The sequence below is a fragment of the Euprymna scolopes genome, chromosome 22 (genome assembly GCF_053919585.1).
Source record: "Euprymna scolopes isolate OS-2025 chromosome 22, ASM5391958v1, whole genome shotgun sequence".
NCBI lineage: Eukaryota > Metazoa > Mollusca > Cephalopoda > Sepiida > Sepiolidae > Euprymna > Euprymna scolopes.
This window is the reverse complement of record NC_136503.1, coordinates 43,751,923-43,776,849: the sequence shown is the minus strand read 5'-3', so window position 1 is coordinate 43,776,849 and position 24,927 is coordinate 43,751,923. Positions and strand designations below refer to the sequence as shown.

The following is a 24,927-nucleotide window of genomic DNA, read 5'->3' as shown; positions in this document are numbered from 1 at the left end:
TTTAAGTTTTTAGTTTTTGCAAATTTTGTAAAATAAACACTGCAACCATATTGCAGGAAATAAAGAACAACGGTAAGCAGGTCTTCGTGCCGTAACAGTCTTACAATCAGACAGTAATTGAAGCAGATAATTCTAAGAGTTATCTTCCTTTGTAGTATGGTTACAAGAAAAGAAAAAAAAACAAAAACTAGGAAGAACATTACCGTGGACTTATTTTTGGCAAGAGCTTTGAAAGGGAGACACATTTAGAAAGCAATAAACTGTTTTCTTTATCAAATTATATGCTGGTTGACTTGAGAAATCTAGAAAGTTAATGTTTGCGTTAACTCTCTGGTTTCTTTTGTTTTATTATTAAACTTGCCGAAAGATTTGTTCATGGTAACGAGACGCAGTTGGAATCTTTACTAAGTGTAAAATACTCTGTAATACAATAAAAAAGAAAACGTGTTGTTATGGTAAGCAATGCGTGAAAATAGATTACGCGACTGAAGTTATGAGTTTTGTTAAATAATTCTTTTATTTTATTTATTTATTTTTGTTCAATTTTCTTAGACCCATACATTTTTCTGTCTTATTTCATGAATATAAGTTTGAGGTTCTTCCTCTTCCTACCTTCTCAAAGTCCTCATATGAACACACACACACACACACACACACACACACACACACACACACACACACACACACACACACACACACACATTAGCAGTCTGTTCGGCATTGCCCGGTCGTAAAATATGCTTAAATATATTATGCAAATTTCGTATATCATTATTATAGGGTCAATTCATTCTCTATTGATTGTTATATTGTACTCAATATATAGTAGTGACAACTCGGCATAGCCTGGTCATAAAATACGCTTAAATATGATATTTTAATTTATACAGATTTCATATTTATTATCATAGGGTTAATTCTCTATCAATTATTATTTGTACTCAATATATAGTAGTGATTTCAAAAGTTAAAAAAAAAAAAAAATTACTTGGATGCCATCAGCTAGAATTGAAACCAAAACATGTAGCTGCCTAGCCTTATTCATTACCAGCTGTCCTTACACATATACGAACTTAAAAAATAATGTTGTAAAACCTATAAATGTATAATTACACATGTGTAGAAGAACATTTTAAGTTTATTTACGCCTGCCAAATGCTAATGTTTTTAAATTTTGACACCTTAGCAGCTATTTTTACCGGCTTAAGACAAGATCGAATTTGTCCCATAGGTTCAACTCTCCTATATGTCTGTAGACTAAAAATTAACAGAGGAGTTTGGTAGAGACCCTTGCTCAGACAGATAAAATAACTTATATACACTCACAGGCTGCTCGGCATTGCCCGATTGTAAAATACACTTATATATGATATTTAAATTCATGCAGATTTCGTATTTATTATTATAGAGCCAATCGTCTATTGATTTTATACTATACCCAATATATAGTAATGGTTTCAAAAGTTTTTTAAAAATGTTACTTGGGTGATAGCAGCTAGAATCAAAACCAAAATATTTAGTAATCTTGCCTTATGCATTACCATTAGAGCTATTGACAGATGGATAAGAAAACATTAACAATTAAGCAACTTTAGCATATAAATGTATATTTGCGCATGCGTAGAACAGGCTTAGTCGACTTACTCTTGCCAAGTTCAATTTCTTTTTTAATTTTGATCCCTTAGCAGCTATTTTCACTGACTAAAAGCTAAATCGAATTTGTTCCCCAGGCCCAAATTCCCTATATATCAAGTTTCAAGTCTGTAGACCAAAAATTTACAGGAGTTTGGTTGAAACCGTTTTGTACACTAACACATGCACACTAGGTCACTTGTATATACTAGCAGTTCAGCCTGGCTTTGCTCGGGCCCTATGTACTGTTCATAACTTTATGTGCATATATATATATATATATATATATATATATATATATATATATATTAAAAAGTTGACTCATGTCCAGGTAACCTACATCTAAAATTTCAAGTGTTTAAACTCAAAATTTGCGGCGGAGTTTGGTAGAGTCTGCAAAAGCCAACTCTTTCAACTTTGATCTCTTTGCAACCAAATTTTTGCCCCAAAACTGATTAAAAAGCTTGCTGCATGTCTGAATACCCTTTATGTTAAATTTCAAATGTTTAGACCTAAAATTGGCTGAATAGTTTGCTAGAGACCGGAAAGGTCAAATCTTTTTAATTTTGACCTTTTGGCAGCCAAATTTTCGGCTAAAAACCCATTAAAAAGCTTGCCCTATGTCTGAATACACTTTATGTAAAATTTCAAATGTTTAGTTTAAAAATTGTCTGAGTAATTTGGTAGAGACCGCAGAGGTAAAATTTTTAAAAATTTTGACCCCTATTATGACCCCTTAAAATTTATTGTTTTGGGCTCAAATAAAGTTATTAAGTTAGATCCATGTCCAAGAAACCTATATCTAAAATTTCAAGTGTTTAGACCCAAAATTGGCGAAGGAGTTGGATAGAGTCCTCAAAGGTCAAATCGTATAACTTTGACCCCTTAACAGCCAAATCTCTGGCCGAAAACGGATTACAAAGATTTCCCCAAATCGCCATACCCTATATTTCGAGTCTATGGACTTAAAATTGACAGAGTTATTTCGTAGGGAAATGGACACAGACACACACAGAGATACACAGACACGTTCACTTATACACTCCTATAAATTTGTTTTTCTTTTGTGTATTGATATTCATATTAAAAACCCTCTTTTCTACTTATTTAAAAAGAAAATACAATTTTGTTATATATGGATTGTACAATTACATTCACTAGCAAAAGATCTAGCTAATTTGCATATTCTTTTAAACATTCATTTTAATTAATTCCCTATTGTTTCGGTTTTCTTATGAGATTATCATCTTTAGTTAACTATTATGTGTGATTATATTCATGCAGATATTCTACATGATTTATACTTGCATAATATTTGCATAAAAAGTTTACAGGAAACACAAAATTGTTTCCATATATATTTATGTATACGTATATATATTTGTTTAATCTATCTATATATCTATACTAGCATTTTAGCCCGGCGTTGCCTGGGTGTTTGGAGGTGTATGTTGAGCAAATAAAAAAGTGGTCACTTTTTTAAAACTTAGACTCCTATTATGACCCCTTAACATTTATTGTTTTGGGCTCAAACCAAGTAATTAACTTAGATCCATGTCCAAGGAACCTATATCTAAAATTTCAAGTGTTTAGACCCAAAATTGTCGGAGGAGTTTGGTAGAGTTCTCTTAACAGCCAAATTTCTGGCCGAAAACCAATCACAAAGATTTTCCCAAATCTCACTATCCTGAATATCAAATTTCGAGTCTGTAGACTTAAAATTGACAGAGTTATTGCGTAGAGAAATGTACACATACACACAGACACATTCACTTTTATAGATATACTAGCATTTCAGCCCGGCGTTGCCCGGGTGTTTGGAGGTGTATGTTGAGCAAAAAAAAAAAAAAGCAGTCAATTTTTTTTAACTTTGACCCCTATTATGACCCCTTAACATTTATTATTTTGGGCTCAAATTAAGTTATTAAGTTAGATCCATGTCCAAGGAACCTATATCTAAAATTTCATGTGTTTAGACCCAAAATTGTTGGAGGAGTTTGGTAGAATTCTCAAAGGTCAAATCGTTGAACTTTGACCCCTTAACAGCTAAATCTCAGTACCCTGTATCAGGTCAAAGTTGAAAGAGTTGACCTTTGCAAATTCTACCAAACTCCTCCACCAATTTTGGTTCGAAACACTTGAAATTTTAGATGTAGGTAACTTGGACATGGGTCAAACATTTCATTTTGATTTGAAACCAAAACAATAAATGTTAAGGTGTCAAAATTGGGGTCAAAGTTAAAAAATTTTACCTCTGCGGCCTCTACCAAATTACCCAGAAAAGTTTTGGTCTAAACAGTTGAAATTTATATAATTATAAAACTCAAATGACCTTGTAACGGGTATTGTAACCCCACATCTGGTTAACGACTTCCGGTTGTGCATGCGTACATAAACATAAACCCATAACAGCATAAATAAATAAACAAAAATCGCTACTTTTGCAGAATTTGACCTGCACACTGAAATATTAATGTTATTATTTAGAAATTATTATTTAACATGGGAAAGGTGAGGATGTTTTGTACCTATTCTGTATCACAATTATACTGTCACAATTTTCTTACAAATAAATCTGCTTTAACCCGTTGACAACCATAAGAGCATTTTACAACAGCGATTTACTCACCAGCTTCCTTTTTTTTTTTAATTTATTCCCCATTTTTTAATACACCTTTCTTAAAAAAACATTCATACATTTTCTTCTACACTACCAACATAAATAAATAACCCCGAACATGTTTTTTTTTTAAATTGCGTTACAAATAAATAATCAACGCAACAATAAAATGTATTGTTTTACTGTGTAGGTTTTCAACGTCCTAATAATTTTTTTTGAGTTCAAATTATCCAAATAAACAATTGTTAATACTTTCTGCATTTTTTTTACATCGTTCATTTCCGTATTACATTTAAGTTATTTTAATGCAATTTTCTTACAAATAAATCTACTTTAACCCGTTGACAACCATAAGAGCATTTTACAACAGCGATTTACCCACAGCCTTTTTTTAAAAATTTATTCTCCATTTTTTAATACACATTTCTTAAAAAACATTCATACATTTTCTTCTACACTACCAACATAAATAAATAACCCCGAACATGTTTTTTTAAATTGCGTTACAAATAAATAATCAATGTGACAATAAAACATATTGTTTTACTGTGTATGTCTTCTGCATCTCAATTGTTTTTTTTTCACGTTTAAATTATCCATTAACAATTGTTCATACTTTCTGCCTTTTTATTTTTTACATCGTTCATTTCCGTATTACATTTAAGTTATGCTAACGCAATTTTCTTACAAATAAATCTACCTAGACCCGTTGACAACCATAAGAGCATTTTACAACGGCGATTTACCCACCGCCTTCCTCTTTTTTTTTTACATTTTCTTCGTTTTCTTTAATACACTTAAAACTTTTTTTATCTGCACTCTTAACATAAATAAATAAATCCGAAAACATTTTTTTTTTTAAAAAAAGTTACATTTTATTTTCATTTTCTATTTAAAAAGCCATGCTTAACACGGGGAGAATGTTTTTTAACTATTCTGTACTTTCAACTAACAATTTCATTTGAAAAAGATATATAAAAATTTGAATTTAACTTTAAGTATTATGGTATCTGTTTAGTGCACATTTACCTATAAGTATGGCAAACCACTTATAATTCAATGGCTGTAAGTTTTTTTTTTGTTTAAAAAATAAACCATTATAAACAAAACGACTCATAGAAATCTATCTATATTCTTTTTTCATTTTAATATACCTTCATAAAACTGTTTCTGTTATGTCACAAAAACTATTTTCTTTACGTCACAAGTGTCACGCTCATATATTAATTCTATAGCTAGTATAACATACTGACCCAACGGGTCACGGGTAGTCTAGTTTTACATAAAAGGGTATTCACACATAAGGCAAGTTATGAACAATACAAAGAGCCTGAGCAAAGCCGAGAAGAAATGCAAGTAGTAAATAAGGTTTGTGTTGAGAGTAATAGTAAATTAATAGCAAATAATTTTGGGTTTGAGATTAATAGTGAATTAATAGTAAATAAGTTTGAAGTTGAGAGTAATAGTAAGTTAATAGCAAATAACTTTGGGTCTGAGATTAATAGCGTATTAATCTATCTATTATATCTATAAAAGTGAAATTGTGTGTGTGTGTGTGTGTACATTTCCCTAGCAAACTACTCTGTCAATTTTTAGTCTACAGACTCGAGATTTGGCATAAGAGGTATTGAGATTTGGGAAAATCTTTTTAATTGGTTTTCGGCCAGAAATTTGGCTGTCAAGTGGTCAAAATTCAACGATGTGAGCTTTGAAAACTGTACCAAACTCCTCCGTCAATTTTGGGTCTAAACACTTGAAATTTTAGATGTAGGTTACCTGGACATGAGTATAAACATTTTATTATATATACATATGTATATAAAGTTATTAACAGTATATAGGGCCCGAGCAAAGCTGGGTTGCATGCTAGTATATATATATATATATATACTAGCATGCATATATATTGAAATATTTTAATTAAAATAATATTTATTGATATTTTTTTAGATGAAAGTAATATATATTGACATTTTTTTTACAACTAAAATAATATTTCTTGATACATTTTAACTAAAATAATATTCATTTATATTTTTTCATTAAAATATTTATTGGTATTTTCTAAATAAAATAATATTTATTGATATTTTCTAAGTAAAATAATATTTGTTTCGATTTATTGAAGCCATTTGCCGTTTTACACTTTTTAAAAAAATTACTTGGTCTTCAAAATTTTGTTTTAAACTTTTCTTCTTTCAAGGCTAAAGTTGTAAACATAACTGCAGGGCGAACCGATAAAATTGTCACCCTAGAAAAGAAGACATGATTCAATTTCCTTTTGATGAAGACTGGTTTTCTTTTTTTGTTGCAGACCATCTACTAGTTAGCCAGTTGTGTACAAATCCCAAGAGCAATAGGAGCCTTCTATCATGTCTGAAAGTGACACAATGTTCAACGAGCGAGATCGGAGATGCGTCGCTCTACAACTCATGCTCTTTACTGATCCAAGTTATTACAACAGGACCATTGCCAGCACCCTCAAAATGCATCCCTTGATTTCCACGAATAACAGGGACGTGCCCAGGGTGATGAAAACAAAGTTTCCGGCTACAGTTATGGTCTTTGGTGTAGTTTCATGTGGGGGGGGGGGCACATCATGCCACCTCACATCTTCGAAGTTGGCTTGAAAGTCAACACCAAACTGTACCTGAATATGCTGAAGAGTGTGATGATTTCCTGGTGCAATCAGGTAGCCACTGGTGTGGAAGCAGGACTTGGCACCAGCCCACAAGCCCAAAGAGACCCAGGCTTGGCTTCAGAAAGGGTGCTATGATTTTGTACCCTTCTATCACCAGCCCACCACTCTCCTCCCCGACCTGAACCTGCTGGATTACTTTGTTCATACGTCGAGAACATGACGAACATGACATCCCACAACACCAAAACCAGCCTGATCACCAGCATCTGCCAAGTGTTTGCCGAGCTCTTACTGACACTTGTAGAAAAGGCATGTTCCCAGTTCTGGACCCGTATTGAAGTGGTGATTGAGGCTGAAGGCGGCTACATTGAATAAATGTCAGCTTTACTACATAATCAAGTTGCCTAAATTGATTTTTTCAATAAAATTTTTAAAATAGAGCTGTAGTGTTGTTTTCTTTAGGGCGACGCTTTTATCATTCCACCCTGTATATTGGAAATTATTTCCATTCAACATTATATTTTCACAAACTGAGTGAATAACACTAGTTATTTGATAATATTATATTTCTGAATTTTTGAGAAGAGAATTGATAATACCTATTATTTGAATTATTTAAACGACTGTTCTCATCTTGAGTGTTATTCTCACAACTTTTCGATTTTTCGCCGACCTTCTTTTGGTGAATTTTGTTGAACTCATTTGACTCATTTGGACTCATTTGTGCAGAATTTCAAGCGGAATCCTTTATTTAATCGACAGGGGTAGCACACTCCCATTTTATCAATCATGATGGGGTAGAAGTCTTAGGTAATGTGCAATTGTATTTTTGTATTCATAATCTGAGGATTGAACTCTGAATTTTTCCAAGTACTTTATCAATTACACCAAGGGTCCTTGCAGATAATTCTGTTATGAATTTTACCTATTTTTTTGTTTTTTTAGGTGTATAAAACCTGAAGAACGTCGGAGGTTACATAATACGAATTTAATAATAGTTTATAACCTACTTAGTATAGCTTGATAAAGAGACATGATCTTAAATAATTATAATCTATTACCCAGCATAGGTAGGCGGTTTGGCTGGTTATCAACTAAATACTATTAAACTTCTTGGTTTTATTCTATGTAAAACTGAAACCAAGTCAAACAATGGTTAAGACAATAAGGATTTCACTGAACATTGTGTGAACCTTTGAAATATTAATATTCATTGTTATTTTCACAAAACAGAATTGATCACAATATTGTTTTCTTTTAATATGGACATTTTTCGTGTGTGAAATATGGCCACCATGTGTATTTCTAATGAAAATTTTAGAAAAACTACATTATTCTTGTGTCATAGATCAACCGAAATCATTTGACTGCGTTTACTGTTCACTCTTTTGTTTATGCATGAAAACTACTTATTCATCTACTTGAGTCTGTTGCGTCATTATTTCAGTTTTCTTTTAAGCGCACGGATGAAAGCTCTAGAAAACAGCTGCATTTTGTTAATTGCATTGAGCAAACAACGCTTGGTCACTGGTCCTTGAAGCCATTATATTTCAGCTGTCTTCTTACTTTGAGCTTTGATACTCTTTGAAATGCACACTGATTCCTGATCATGTTAATCTTGGCTCAAGTTAAACATTTTCCTAAATGATTTTACTAGCCTTCAACTGATTCAACTTCTTTTGATCTTCAACTTAATATTGGCTCAGTTAATTAATTATCATACATTTATTATTTTGGCTTAAACTTTCTCAAACTTAAAAAAAAATACTAGCTGTATATACTTGACGTTGTCCAGTCAAAACACATTGCAGCATGGAGGCATTAGTCGCATACTATTTAAGATACAAAAAATATCCTAACTTGTTATGAAAAGTTACCGCATGTTGGATTTAGGAAAGTAGAAAACATATCCATCTTGGTCTAAAGAAATCAAATGCAAAGTAACTTTCATAATTTAAAGGGGAAGTAACTCTTGAGGCACTTGTAAAACGAAGTCAATTTTCACTGATCCTGGTGTGGTACATCATTAGACCAATGCTGTTGAGGAACTTTTGCATCACTCTGTTCATCTCCATAGCAATCAGCTGGAGCATAAATTTGTCACAAAGAATGACATATTTTATTTTAATCATTTGTGATGCTATATAACACTGCCCGGAGTATTCTAGTGTAATTTTCATCCATTTTGGCTGAAAGTTATATGGAAATCTGCCCTCTCGGAACAGATTTAGAAAAACTTTTTTTAGAGCTGTAATGGAGATGGTGTTGCTTATGGTTCACCAGCATGGATTCTTAATAAAAACTTGAAAGTAAGTTAGATGGAAGGTACACTAGAATGCTCCGGGCAGTGTTAAATTTAAACGAGAAAACACACCCAACCATTAGCCGTCTGTATGGTCGGTTGCCCAGAATCTCTTCAGTAATAAGAGAAAAGATAACACAATATGTCGGACAAAAGAAAAGATGAGGTCATCAGTGATGTAGTACTGTGGGATCCTAAACACAGAACAGCTAAAGTAGGAAGACCTGTTAAGACGTTCACAAAATTATCGACAGAAGACACTGGCTTACAACTTGAAGATCTTCTTAAGGCTATGGAAGATAGAAACTTGTGGAGAGAAAGAGTTATTTGGTCTTAACAACCTGTCCGATCTGACGATGCGATGCTATACGATGTTATATGATCCTGTATACAATGCTACATGTCCATGGTTTGTCACTGATTCTGTTATGAATAAGGACACAAAAGTGTGTTGACACCTGTCACATCCTATATTCACAATTTGCCATTTCACATTTACTCTGCCAAGGCCAACTGATTTGGGGATCAACAGGAAGCCAGTAATGTCTAAAGTCCATTGGACAATACTATGTGTCTACGAAATCTGCTGGCATTCATTCTACATAAAAAGCTATGGAGTCCATATACGTCAACCAGCTGACCATGGTGGCACCTGTGGATGGTGTCTGTGCACAGGGTAATGACGAATCTGAGGCAGTCTCATTGCCTAGCTTCCAAATTGCTGATGACAGCAAAGCTATTAGTTACCCACTACTGTGTCGTGAACTTGTTGGTCGCAGAATATTCTTATGAATTCTACATTCTGTTTGTGCTTCCATTGTTATGTTTTTCCATTGGAAATGATTCAGCCAGTCGTTCTTCAGTTAAGGTGGTTGAGAGGATATTTAAATACTTCATGTAGAATATTCTCAACCAGATCCTGACTGATGCAGACGGATATGAGCGTAAGTTGTCAATGTGATGTCAGTTGTTAATCTTAGTCTGAGTTCACCAAAAGAGATAGGAAATAAACATGTACATAAATGAAATTGAATTAACATAGAAGGGCAAGAGAAGTACATAAAGATCTAAGATAGAGATCGGTGATATATTCAATTAATTATAAATTATGTTTAATTAGAGCAATTAAAATAAAACAAATTTCAAACCTAACTCAATCTCAGAACTAAAGTATATTGTAGCATTTATTTTGTGTCATTAAATTATATAGGAAAAAGTCTTAATAAAACAAACGTTGATGAACTCACATTTCATAGTAAGTGCTCGCCTGAGCTCCAATCTATGGTCGTCCCTCGCCAAACTTTCACAAAAAACATTTTAGTTGAAATCACTATCAATAATTGACCCTATCTTTATCTGTGCCTAAACTTAAATGTTGATTCCATGAACAAAGCTTTTTTCTTAGAACTGCATGTCTGTGTAACTCTTTCCCGTTCCTCTACTTTCCAGCTGACTACAATATAATCATCTTCAAGTTCAACATGAACAAGTTCTTGGTGAGTCGTCCCAATTTACCAAATTTCCATTAATGACGATTACTACGATATTGTCCCATTGACTACTGTACATTCATTAACCCTTATCCTCGAGTGGCCTCCGGACCTTGATAAGTGGTGACTCTTTTGTAAAAAAAAAAAAAAAAAAAAAATTAGCGTAACAATAAATGTTTTGTTTACGTTTGGAAATGTGTGATGTGACATGATTTCATGCTAAATGCGTTCTTTTCTGCTCCTGGCATTATTGGAGTACTGAAAATACATTAAGTACAGAAAGAATAGTCAAATATGCTAAGTTTTGCATTTTATTCTTTCTCTGGTAGATATAACTTTTGAATTGATATTTGAAAGGATCATTTACTTTTTGATCTTTTTAAATAGCAGTTTAACAGGAAAACGTTCCTGATAGACAGTCAAAGATTTTCTCATAAAAACATACAAAAGAAAAAAAAAAATGGCGCTTCTCTATTTTAACTCGGTCTGTGTATCTATTTTTCTGAAGTCTGTGTTAATGTGTTGGCCAGTCTCTTGTAATCGGAACTCGACAATGGAGCTGCGTCTGGCAAACAAAATATGCCTGCAATTTTATTTTCGCTCTAAACATTACAAGCATCGTAAACATATTTGTTACTTTTCTCTTTCGTAGCAGATAAAAATGGTATCTCTAGCGCCATGGGAATAATTTTATGGCGGCAAAAGGAGGGAGCAGTCCAAAAGTAATTTAGCATATTATTATTCTGGGAGTAGCTTCTCAATCACAAGGATTATGTTTTTTTTTAATCATCAGACGACCTCCACATATGAATATGTTTGAAATAGAACACAACCCATTCTATCTTCACCAGGTATGTGATGATTATGCAGTTATGTGACAGACATTTGCCTGCCTTGCTAAGGTGTTTTTAATAATACTAGAGTATTTTTTTTTTTTTTGCTTTAACATATTTAATTATTGATGATACCTTATTTGTTTGCCAACATGTAAAACAGGCGTTAAACTGATGATGATGATGATGATGATGATGAGGAGGAGGAGGAGGAGGAGGATATTTCTGTAGTGAAGTGAAGGCCAGTGCTTACTCCATACACAAATATATTCACTAGTTCTCTCTCTATTTCCTCCTCAGAAATGAAAGACACAGCTAAAGAATTTATTTAGTTTTATAAGAATAGATCATACACTAACATGACATACCTTCGACATTTTTCCCCAGTTATCATACTTGTGTCAATTCTAACGACATTTTAAGCTTATGTTTACGAGATCATTTTCTGATGTCTTGTCGATTTCATTCCCAAATTCTTTTATTATAAGACTAGCCTGGGTGCCCGGCGTTGCCCGAGTGTTTGGAGATGTGTGTTGAGCAAAAAAAAAAAAAAAGTTGTAGTAGGCAGGCAGGTAGGCTCTAACCCGTACCGCGAAGGAGGAAAAGAATGTGAAAAAAAAGTGACGTCTTTGCCGTTGCATCCATCGCCGAACCGGAAGTGGCGAAGACTTAAATTAAGACTAATCAATCAAAAAGATGGGATGGCTTTCGAAAATATTGGCGAAGAAAGCGACCCCTCCTTGTAGAAAGGTGCCCGGTCGAGGGTGAAGGAATCAATGTTTTTGGCCAAGTTTTCGATATTTGTCGTCCGAAGGGTAACGCTCTAAAATGATATCAATCTCATGAAAACCCGTCAGTTCAACCAAATTAGGGCAAAAAGTGCTCAAACAAATTAAATTGCAAAAACAAAAACAAAAAAGGACATAAAAGCGAGAACAAAAAATAATTGCAACTACCATAACTTAATTGAACATTTAAAGTGCTGCAAAATTTTTAGTGCCATTGAATCCAACAACCAGAATAGGTTATAAGTCTTCTGACCTGGTTAAATTCGTGTACAGAAACAGATGTGTGGGCAATAGGTAAAAACAGATGTACTCACTTTAGTCTCTCAAGAGAAACTTTTTAATAAAAGGTCAAGACACAGTTCTGTCCAGTATAAGGTTTTATGAGGTTTACAGTATCATTCCTCAAAGAAATCCATTCATGAGGCAACGTTTCTAGGGATTGTAGTTTTAACATTATATTTTCTACTATCCACAGGAAGTAAATCCTGAAAATAGGAATGCAGACGAGATACATAGGAAATGTGATCTTGAGCACAATCAAAGAGGAGCACCGTAAATACTTTAGCCAATAAACCATAAAGTCCACCTTTAGAGTTGACTGAACCCCTAACAACACAATAGGGAGATACTTCAACACACTGAGTTCATAGCAGCTATTAATGAGGCTCTCAGCTGTTGATGAGCTGTTCCTCTATGTTGTTCAAAGTGGAATGATATGCTGCATATGCGCTTAATTAATTTTGACAGTTTATCATCCATGTTCGATAGTTGATATGGTTGGAACTCTATAACAGAAGATCCATTTTGACACAATAGCAAATGATGTTATTAAAACAGTGATAGTTTTTCCAAAGTATGGCGTCTGACTATCTAAAAAAAAAAAATAAAAATAAAAAATGGTCAATTATGTTGAAAAGACCATTGCTGACAAGCCAAGGTCCCACTATGTTCACGTGAATGTGTGGTGGAAATGGGTTTCTTGGTGAACGAAGAACCCAGGGGGGTCTTTGCATATGCATAACCTTCTAATTGCTAGTTCCACTCTGGAACAACACATACAACATCTCCTTTTTCCTTTTTCATGTTAGAATTAATTCTTCAAAGTGTTTTTTTGTGCTGTCTCTGAAACAAAAAGAAAAAAAAAAGGAATAAAAACAGTTTGTCTTCTATTTATTTTGGTTGGAGAAGGAAGAGAAAATGTATTTAATAAATTATTGAAAGTCTCAAATAGTTTTACAAGGAGTAAAAAGCACGTTTCATGATCTTGGATCACCAATGTAAATACATTCCTGTAGAATGATGTAGTGAATTCTGATTCTCACTTCATAGACAAATAGATTCACGAGTCATCTATTTACTTCGTAGAAATAAAAAACATAATTATTTTTTATGAGTGAAAAAAAACCCAACTTATTTTTATAAATAATGATAACATAACATACTTATTACATTTTTGTTATCCGGTTATCATATTTATACCAATTCATTGTGTAACTCAGACGATATTTTGAGGTTACTTTTAGGAATTCATTCCCTGGCGTCATTCTGTCTCATTGCTGAGTTCTTTTAAGATAACGTGACAAAAACATGGAAGATGACTCAGATAAGAATTGAACAAATAATAAGAGTGATCTGCCTTTGTGGATTAAATAAAGAGTTCAGTTTAAAATTCTAAAAAAGTTATCAACTACAACAAAAGGAGGGAATTTATAATACAGAAAACATTATAAAAATTTATTATTATATTAAACTAGAAGAATACCCGTCACATGACGAGTAAAAAATTAATATATAGTGATATTAAATCTTATGTTATTCCAATTTTTATCAAAATCTATTACATGATTTTGATTTTAGAAAATATCTAAAATCTAAGGCTTATGCTTAAGGGGTCTTTAGAAGAAATTGAAATTCAGGAAAGCTTGGATAACTGGTATCTAACGACTATTGTTCATATTCAATGTAAATCTGAAATATTTGGGGGAATATTTATTAATTAGTGTTTAATGCCTATTGTTAAAATTTCACAAACATCGAAGGTATCTGAATTTTCATGAAGAGCTTCAATGCCTATTTTCATAAAACTAAATTAAACTAAATATAGTCCACATTGCCCATCCACACGCCTAGCAGTTCTGTTATTCACAATATTCGATATTTTAGTGTAGGAGTAAATTCTGTAAATTATTATGTTGGTGCAAAAATAACGTCGTTTTGGATGTTTATATATCTGATAAAAACGACATCATTTTTGCACCAACCTAATATGAACTTTTGGCGATTATATAGAAACGACAGATTCACTTATTTTTATTTCGTATCTGTTGGAATGAACATTTCGTATCTGTTTGGAATGAACATGGATTTGACACAATATTTTTAAATCATGGTGCAAAAATAACGTCGTTTTTATGTTAAAAAATTCTGATAAAAACGACATCATTTTTGCACCAACCTAATATGAACTTTTGGCGATTGAAAAACTCTCTTTAGCCACTATCATTGCTTCACAAATTCTTTCCAGAGGTCGACTGAAGATAGTTCTGCCCAAAATTTCTGTAACAGTTCCTAGAATAAAGCCACATTTGTGTATTGGCGTTATCAAGATGTCCACACACATATATAGAAACGGCAGATTCACTTATTTTTATTTCGTATCTGTTGAGATTTGGAATGAACATGGATTTTACACAATATTTTTAAATCATGAAATGAAATTATAATTTACTTTTGATGTTTTTTTTCTTATGACGACTATATAGTTGCTATAGAAAAATGGTAGTATGCAACTTAAAAAAACACTTGCGAGTGGACAGGAGAAGAACGATGATAATCACAAGCGGCCATTAATAGTAGAACAAAGAACGGTTTGTAAACTTTAATTACACAATTATTCATTTAATGCAAATAGAGAAATAAAAAATGAATAGTCGTAATGTTTTAGCCGTTAATTTTATCTAAAGTGTATTTGAGGCAAGCTTTTAGTTTGTTAAAGTTAATGAAAAAGTTATGACTAATAAATATTTGGTGTTTTTTTTTTTTTCTTAAAGTTAAATGGTTAGCTGTGGACCTTTATAAAACAATTTATAAGTCACAATTGTTTATATTAGAAAATGTGATTGATTATGACTATAATGTGCATTAGTAATATTAACAACTGGAGAAGAGAAAATTACGAAATAAATTTCTCCAGTGTAATGTTAATTAGAAAGTAAAAACTTTATTACCTTTTTCTTAATGAGACAAAAAACAAAAAAACAAAAACAAAACAAAAAAAAAACCCACCTAAAATATCGATCTGGAGTTACTAGTGAAATCGATTAATATAATTCGAATGAATTTTTCTTCATGACAGGGTGAAAATGAATTATAGAGCATTTTTTTTTCTTATGTCGTTTTGTGTATAAAGCTATTCAAATTAATAGAATGGGGGAAACCTTACTGTACTTTATGTATAATATTAATCGTTTACACTGGTTGTATTTCAGTATATATAGCATAATCACGTTGACACACTGGTTTCTGTTAGATCACCAAAGTTAAGCAATGTGGAGCCTTATCAGTACTAAAAATGGGTAATCATTTGCGAATACCAGGTGCTGTATGTGCTCTCTGTTTATTTCAGTATTGTTTCCAGTCATCTTGGACTTCTTCTTGCCACTGGACTCAAGCAGTGCTGATTCACAAGAGGTGTGGTTGGAAATTGTGCAACTCTTATCTAACAATTACATGCGCAACCACCTTTATAGGGAGTATCTTCTTTCGAGACTGAACAGAGGCGTTTTTTTTTTATTTCAGTATAAAAATAATCCCAAAAGGGTAGATATGTCATAAAGTACATAAACTGAATTAATCTTGCTATAATAGTGAGTATGATTGTCAGTTGCTTGCTTATAGCAGCCTGATCTCTGAATTACAAGTAAGATGCTTGCAAATATGAATTTTTCTCGTTAAGCAGCAGTATATGTGCAAGAGTTGTACATTGTGGAATTAGCAAGTCGTATTCAAATCCTGTCCGATTTGTGATGTTCACATATACCATAATACCATTGGGAAAAGTATGAACCAAAATTTTGACGCTGTATAATATCACACTATCGATTGAAGATAAAACAGCAGTAGAAATTCTCTTATATGTTGATTCCATATCTCTTAAACATTGTCTGTTATTTTCTGCCACTTTAGTTGTTCCTGAATTTCTTTTTATCTGATGTACCGTTCGTTAAGTAACACAGACATAATAAATTTAAAACAAGAAAAGAGCAAAAAAGATATCGTTACTCACATTTGAAATGATTCGTTATACATATATAAAAGAGAAAGAAAATTAAAACTGTAAGTTGAACTTTACAATCAAAATTTACTGTTCGACTGAATACTCCAAAATACAATTTACTTATTCCGCAGAGTTTCAAAGAATGGTATTCTTGTTATTTTTCTCATCAGAGGACATAAAGAAATCAGCAAATTATATTTGTAGCAATGCTAGAATTTGCTAGTTAAGGCATTAAGTGAAACTGCCATTTATTGTAGTTATAAATTGCCAAAAAAAAAAAATTATTATTTGCTATAATAATTATTAAATACCTACAGACACTAGTGTTTAATCTTTTCTGGAATCATCAGTGCAGGGTATCACGATCAGTCAAGAGATTCGAACCCTAGCAACAGAAGTCATATCTGGCTTCGTTAGCAAGGACCCAAACCATTCGGCTACCATCAACCGCAAGAGATACAGTTGAAATTAAACATTTATTCTTATTAAATGCTTTTAACGTCAGTCAGAGTGATCTAATCATTATATAATAATCTGCGCGTATTAGCTAAATTGACCGACTTTATTACAACTGAAAGTGTTCAACGATAAGAAACAAGTTTCTTAAAGGGACTGACATTATTATTTACTATAATAATTATTAAATATCTACGGACACTAGTGTTTCATCCGTTTGGGAATCATCAATGCAGGGTGTCATGATTAACGTCATATATATATATATATATATATATATATATATATATATATATATATATACATATATATACACACACACACACTAACGGGAGGCGTCTGATCTTGTGTGGTCGTAAAATATGCTTAAATATATTTTAATTCATGAAGATTTCGTATTATTACAGAGTCAATTCTCTATTGAATCTTATATTGTACGTAATATATAATACTGATTTCAAAAGATTTAAAAAAAAAAAAAAATTACATGGGTGCCATCAGCTAGAATCGAAACCAAAACACTTAGCATTTCAGCTGCATTCTCTACCATTTGAGCTAACCTGACAAACAGATAAGAAAAACTTAAAATCAAACCATTTTTAGCTATGATTAGTTTTACGCATGCACAAACTAATAGAAATATGTCAGCAAATTGAAATGAACATTTTACATTTCAACTTACTGACATATTTCTGTATGCATTATTCATCCATCCAAACAAAGATTTTACTCATTTTAATCATCGTTGGTGTATGATTACTATTTTCTGTTAATTTCAGTGTTATGTGATCAGTAGTTTAAGAGTTTGTTAGTTAAATATTTTCACACAAGACACACAAACGTATATACATCTACGGTTTTATTTATTTAGAAAAAAATAGCAGGAGATTATTGAATTGATATAAAAAAAATAAGTAAACCATTAAAAAAATATGAGTCCAACTCTGGATATAACATAATTCGATGAAAACAATCAAGAACAATTGCAAATTCACACAAAATGTCATTCCCAAACTCCATTACATTCTAAATTCATGTTTGTGTTTGCCCTGACACTGCCATTACAAAAAGTGAAGTGCAGATCAGAAAAAAAATGCATGTATCTTTTCGCCTGTTCAAGGGAGAGAACTGTGCCCAAAGTATTTGAAAGAAGAACATTTTATAGCTAGTACAAGTCTTAAATACTTAAGCTCATCATAATTGCTTCTGATAGCTGGAATAAGTATCTCATTGTATATCCATAGTCTTATTAACAAAATGTCTGATCGATTTTAAAACAAGAAACGGAAAAATGAGGAAACGTTATTCAAGTTTTAAGCAAATTGATATAAAACAAGTCATTAAAGACCTCAACAGTCCACACCAATAAAGTTCAATAAAGAATTCAATGATTTGACAAAAAACCAATCCAATTAGACACTGTATGCATGCATGTGTGTGTGTGTGTGTGTGTTGACCCCTCCTTGCTATTTATCTTTGGCTAGCCAGCATCTGTTGCTTTATGTGAGTTGGTCTTCACATTCAAGGACTTTTATTTTCCATCAATTATTATTATTATTATTATTATTATTATTATTATTATTATATAAAATTATTATTATTTGTAAGAGTTCTCACACTCGTCATTATTAGAGATTAGTTACTGGACCGGTGGTGTTTACTGCAGTCTGAATGACAACATGTCTTCTCAGATGTCCAAATACTTTCCTCCTTTTTGATAACTTTCACAAATGAATTTGTGTTATTGCCATAGCCACTTGCCATTTACTTCTTGCCATTGGTCTTCACTGGAATTTGGGTGGCAATAAGCCTCCCCAAGGTCGCAGTTTTCTTCACACTCGTTCAGTGAAGGTCTGGTTAGTGCTTTTCTCTTCAGTTTTTCCATCCAATCTAACCTTTCTTCAGTATTTGGCAAAACACTACAATTTTTTTTTTAATGGGAGATAGTTAATTTACACTTTTGCAGTTTCAGTTTCATCTGGTTCTCCTTTATCTTTTTGTTTTACTTTTGTTGCAGTTTCTGTATGGCCGGCTAGCATTTGTAGCTCATGCTTGTTAGTTTCTGCATTCAAGGGTTTTCCTTAAGATTTCAGCCGTTTTCAGCATTACCGTCTATTGTATATTCTTTTTCTTCTTCTTCATCTAAGTATTATTATATAGAATTATTATTTTTGTTATTCTTATACAGAAATAAAAGTTTGTCAGCTAATTTGTTTATTAACACAAGAAGCAGCGTTTTCATTTCATATATATATATATATATATATATATATATATATATATATATATATATATATGCATGCACTTGATGGAGAAGGAAAGACAGACCAAACATAGAGCATATGCACTTCCAATCCTATCCCCAAGAACAAGCGAATGCCATTTACACTTTCCTGATATCTGTAATTGCTTTCTGTAGCATCATTATTTTAATCATTATCTAACCACCTACAGATTCCTCTGATATACCTGCATCCAAATGTGTTTACTGTTACTCATTACTTAACTAAAATGAGCTGTGTAACAGGTGTCAAGCTTTACTTTCTTTTCAGCAGACCACCCCCGTAATATTTTAAAATTCATCTACACTGAATTTGCAGTAGGAATTCAATTTATACATGAGATAAAATAACAAAAATAAATTTTGGTATTAAATGCAAAAACGGTTGATATGCCACAAAATTTATACTGACCAAATTTTAGGTAAAATCTTGAACCCTAATTTAAGTTATGAAGAAAAATGTAATGTATACAATACTTCTGCGTGGCACTGTATAGAAAACTATTTTTTTATAATTTTTTATATATTTTGTTGGTAAATTATTTTGTCAGTAAGCCATTACATATCTTGCACTCTCTGAATAAAAACAGACTTTTTTTCTTCTTTCTTAAAAGATAAAATATATATCTATTGTGACAGATTGCGGCCCTATGATTAGCTATTGATTATGTTAGCTAGTTTAGCTATACAGTTTGCATAGCTAAGTCAAAGAAAAACAAATTAAATATTTGAAACAAATAATGAAAGGTAAAATAAAGACAAGGTAAATATATGGAGCAATAAACAAAAGTGGCAGGAATGGAATAGTAAACAAATGGCAACTGGTCTGAATTAAGAATTTATAGCAAAAAGAGGTTAAAACAATAACAAAAGTTGGCCTTGTTTGCGGATATAGAAGGCTGATGCAATCAAATTTCAGAACAAAGAAATATTTTTTATTATATTAGCTTAACGACCAGATCAAGGAGGGAAGTTAAATTTTTAGTTACCAAGAGATTTGCTTGTTGATAATTATTTACGTCCTAAGAAACCAAGAGGACGTTAGAGCCAAAATGTAAAAACTAGTAAAGAGAACTTAACATTATGACAGAGACATGGAAGTGAAATAAAAGATACTTAAAGCTTAATAAGAAGTCGTGTATTTCACTGCAATGATACATCGGAAGTTGGAAGTATCTTTATTACAGAGCTTCAAGTTGAGTGTCAACTGTTAGTGAATAAAAAGAACCAGTAACACAAGGTATGTCTTTTTGTATGCATAAAAGTATTTGCTGAGGTTAGTAGTCTGTTACCAAACTATCATGTTTATTGATATTCCTGTGAACTATCACCCATAGACCATATTTATACATTGATACATTGATAGGTTATAGACACCCATGACAATATGACATGGTATTATACATACATGAAAAGACACAGCGGTAATGGGTTTATAAATGAACAAGTGTATATACACCATTATGACTATATACTGCACGTATATATTGTACATCTAGGGATGTGGTGGAATATACACCTGTATGTAATATGTGTGTCGTTTTGGCTGCTGTGACCAACTCGCATCGATGATGTGATACAAATCTAAATGAAGTAAAGATAAAAATAAAAACAAAATAAGGGTTGCCATGCATGCACACAGAGTGGAAAATGACGATTTTAATTTGAAAAAAAAAAATGAGAGAAAAAAATACACGGATGTTGGGGGGGGGGTCATAAAAAAAAAGGAAGAAAACAAAAGGTCTATTTGGTTAAGGAAAAAGAGAGAGAAAAAAATGGTGAATCACACAGGTAATGTTATTTAATGCCAGAATTTTCTTGAGTTATGAAATGTCAAATTGTATATTTTGAAAAATGGAATGTTTTATTTTTAATTATGTTAAACTTTCCAGTTTTAAAAGAAAAAAGCAAAACAAGGAAAACAAGCAAGGGTCATGTTCTGAAAAAGGACAATTTTGTTTTTTTTCATGGTTTATGACTGAATGTTGAACTTTTTTTTTTTTGCCTTTTCATTCATGGACGTGAATGAGTTTTTTGTGATGTATGTATAATTTTTTTTTATTGAACCTGATGTAATTCGATTGCATATATAGTAATGAAGGTACATTGAATTTTTGAACAAAAAGTGAAATTGGGAAAGTGGAAAGGGAGTAAAATGCTAAATAGAATGACACAGTTATATAAGGAATCAAGAAAGGGTGAAACTTAAGTTGAAATTGTGGTTCAAAATGGGGGAAATTGTCAACACGCTGAAGGTAGCTTTACCATAGCAGTATGGATTGCTGTGGAGCAATTCACCTACCTTGGCAGCACCCTCTCCCGCACTGCCAACATTGACATTGATGTTAACCATAGGATCTCCACAGCGAGCAGTGCATTTGAAAGACTTAGAGACAATGTGTGGAAGAGGAGAGGCATTACACTCACAACCAAACTTAAAGTATACCGAGCGGTCGTCCTGACAACCCTACTCTACGCCTGCGAAACTTGGACTCCATATAAAAGACATGAAAAAACAGTTGAATGGCTTCCACTTCAGATGTCTCCGTAATCTTCTCAACATCCGCTGGCAAGACAGAATTCCTGACACAGAAGTGTTAAAGCGCGCAGGGCTCCATACCATCACCACCATAATCCGCAAAACCCAGCTCCGGTGGGCAGGCCATGTCTATCGCATGCACGACAGCCGAATCCCCAAACAACTTTTCTATGGGGAACTCAGCCAGGGAAAGCGGAATGCAGGGGGCCAAAAGAAACGATATAAAGACTGTCTGAGAACGTCCCTAAAAGACTTTGACATCAGCCCCCAGTCTTGGGAGAGTCGCGCTGCTAAACGTTCGGCCTGGCGTTGCGTCATCAGCCTAGGAGCCGACAGGGCAGAGAATCAACGCATGACACACGACCAGCAGAAGCGCAAGAGGAGGAAGGAGAGAGCTGCCGGTTCACAGCCTGCTGATACTGCCTTCACGTGTCCAGAGTGTGGAAGAGTCTGCCGAGCACGGATTGGCCTCATCAGCCATCTCAGGACCCACAAACCCCTGACGCCGAACTGATTGATACCTTGGTCATCGTCAACTTCGACGGACGAGCAAGACATGGATGAAAAAGTACTATATAAAGTCACACTAAGTGGTATGCATGCGGGATGACTCTAGTTTTGTATTCTGGAGCATTCTGGTAAGGACATTGGAAATGATTGCTCACCTTTGATGTGGTAAGCTGTAGGAATGCTATCAGTATGAGTCCAAAGATGCTATGCTAGAGTCGGAGGCTCTCTCTATTCTCCAAAATTAAGAGTTATAGTTAGAGGAGGTGTGACGTTTTTGTGAGGATTTGTGCCAGGATTGCTGAGGGTACTGAGCTTTGAAGACTGAGAAAATGCGATAAGTGGAATCGATGTGTTAGGAAAATGCATGAATGTGGCTGAAAGTTGTTGATACTCATGGGGAGAAAGGGTTAGAGGAACCATCAGATGATATTTCACCGAATTGTGCAATGGGGCAAAACAGGTGCTGATGGTACAGCCAACATTAATGACCCTCCACATACCAATTTTTTATATTTGACCCCTTAGCAGCCCCCTTTTCCGGATGAAAACCGATTTTTACATGTCTATATACCAAATTTCAAGTCTGTAGATCAAAAATTCATTGAGTATATCGGTTGAGAAGTGTTCTTACTTACACATTCTCATTTTTATAGATTTGGATTATTCAGACTATACCATTAAAATATTACACATACTAGATACTAGAATTGCTCATAGGATGAAATGGATAAATTCAGTTCTACTTGACAGTTTTCTGGAGATTGATAGTTTAATCCTTAGTACAGGAGATACTACAAATACAATTAAAAATTGCTTAAGATTTCTACCGGTTATGGTTGACAGAATGAGAATAAGCTAACTCTCTCCCTGGATTAAATAGAGGGCTCCATTTGAAATTTCCTACAGATTGCTAAGTTTAACAAAGCTTTCTGAGTTCAACAAGCTACACTGGACAATGGTCAAAAGTTACAGTGGCCAAAATGGTGTGAGAATAACATCCAAGATCAGAACGACAGTGTTTCAAATAATATCAATTATCAATTCTCATCTCAAAAATTCCCAAACATCATTTTCAGTTTATTTTTGTTATTCAATTTATCTTCATATTTTATTTTTAATTATTTTTGGATTTCTTTCAGATTAAGAACACAGATGACACCTTGAAACACAACCAGCAGCAATCATTTGGAGAGAATGTCCTGTGAACGATTTTTAAATAATACCGAAGTGTCATTTTATTTGCAAAACAAAGAATATTTCTTTGTCATTAACTAAATTTTACTTGACTTTAATTTTATAAATTTCCTCTTCATTAAAAAAAAACAAAAAAACAAAAAAAAACAAGAAAAGCAATTATATTTTCACTTATAAATAAAATTTCTGAAGATTTTATTGTCTTGTGCATGTGTTTTTATTTTCTCAATAAACTTCTTGCTATATATATATATATATATATATATATATATATATATATATATATATATATATATATATATAGTTATCATTCCAAATGAAAAGATGGAATTAATCCACACTCATAAATTTTTATTAGTTTTCTTTTTATATAAATGGCTGAATTTTCTTTATATTATATCTTACACGTATTTCGTTGAATAGCAGACACCCACTAAACAGCACTTCAAGATGAATGGATTTTCCTAAAACCAACTATAGAAAGTTTATTATATGAAATGAAAAATAAATTCGGAGCAAAAAAAAAAAAAAAAAGGTAATGGAGATATATGTAAAGTCTGCAAAAACATAAATTTAAAAAGAAACACTTACTTATTATAGTGTTTATCGCTCCTCCTCTTATAACTGAATTCAAAACAGGTGTGGGTAACATCTTACGTCGCCATATTATTTTTATATATAAATATGTTTCATGTTCACTAACAATAATCAGTGTGGCTTATATAACTTGACAGCAGGTTGAACGATTTTGAATCCTGGTCCAAAATAACTCAAATCCAACATTCTTGTTTTCTCATACATATACTGTTAGGAAGGTAGTCTGGACCAATATGAAACTCCTTGATATTTGCCTTTGCCCCACAAAAACAAATTATAACAACAGTAAACACTTTCTTTTAATTCTATAACTCACAAAAACCAGTAATAACAATGAAGAAATAAAAGCTGTAAATATTTTTCATTTCTTTTATGCGTGTGTGTGTGCGTGCGTGTGTGTGTGTGTGTGCGTGTGTGTGTGTGTGTGCGTGTGTGTGTATTTCATTCCACCAGATCAGACTGCTACCACTTGTGTCTGTCTGATTTCCTTTGAAGGGGAGCATGAATGATTATGTAATTGATAACCAGGCAGCGTAATAGTAAAAATAGTTTGGCACCAAAAGGGTTAACTTTGTAGTTAGAAGCAGAGATTTGAGATTCAAGCATTCTGCCTTCTGCTGTCAATTTACCTTTCCGCTTGTGAGATCTAAAATTGTATCTGTGAGGAATTTTATGACATAGCTGCAAGAAGCATATGGCAAAGCCATTTTATTTGCAAAACCAAAAAATATTTCTTAGCCATTAACTAAATCTTACCTGACTTTAATG

At 32.8% G+C, this 24,927-nt stretch overlaps 1 protein-coding gene across 2 annotated transcripts in view; it reads left to right on the top strand.

Annotated features, from left to right (window-relative positions):
- LOC145243379 (tRNA-dihydrouridine(20a/20b) synthase [NAD(P)+]-like) overlaps positions 1-23,760 on the top strand; it is a 340,728-nt gene extending 316,968 nt beyond the window's left edge. The window contains exons 10-11 of one of the 2 annotated variants that reach the window (XR_013862859.1): positions 10,645-10,691; positions 23,508-23,760. The gene's annotated coding sequence lies outside the window, so the exon portion shown is untranslated. The remainder of the gene's footprint in view (positions 1-10,644; positions 10,692-23,507) is intronic. The other variant, XM_080106212.1, reaches the window with a different exon arrangement.
- Positions 23,761-24,927: the final 1,167 nt, after the last annotated feature.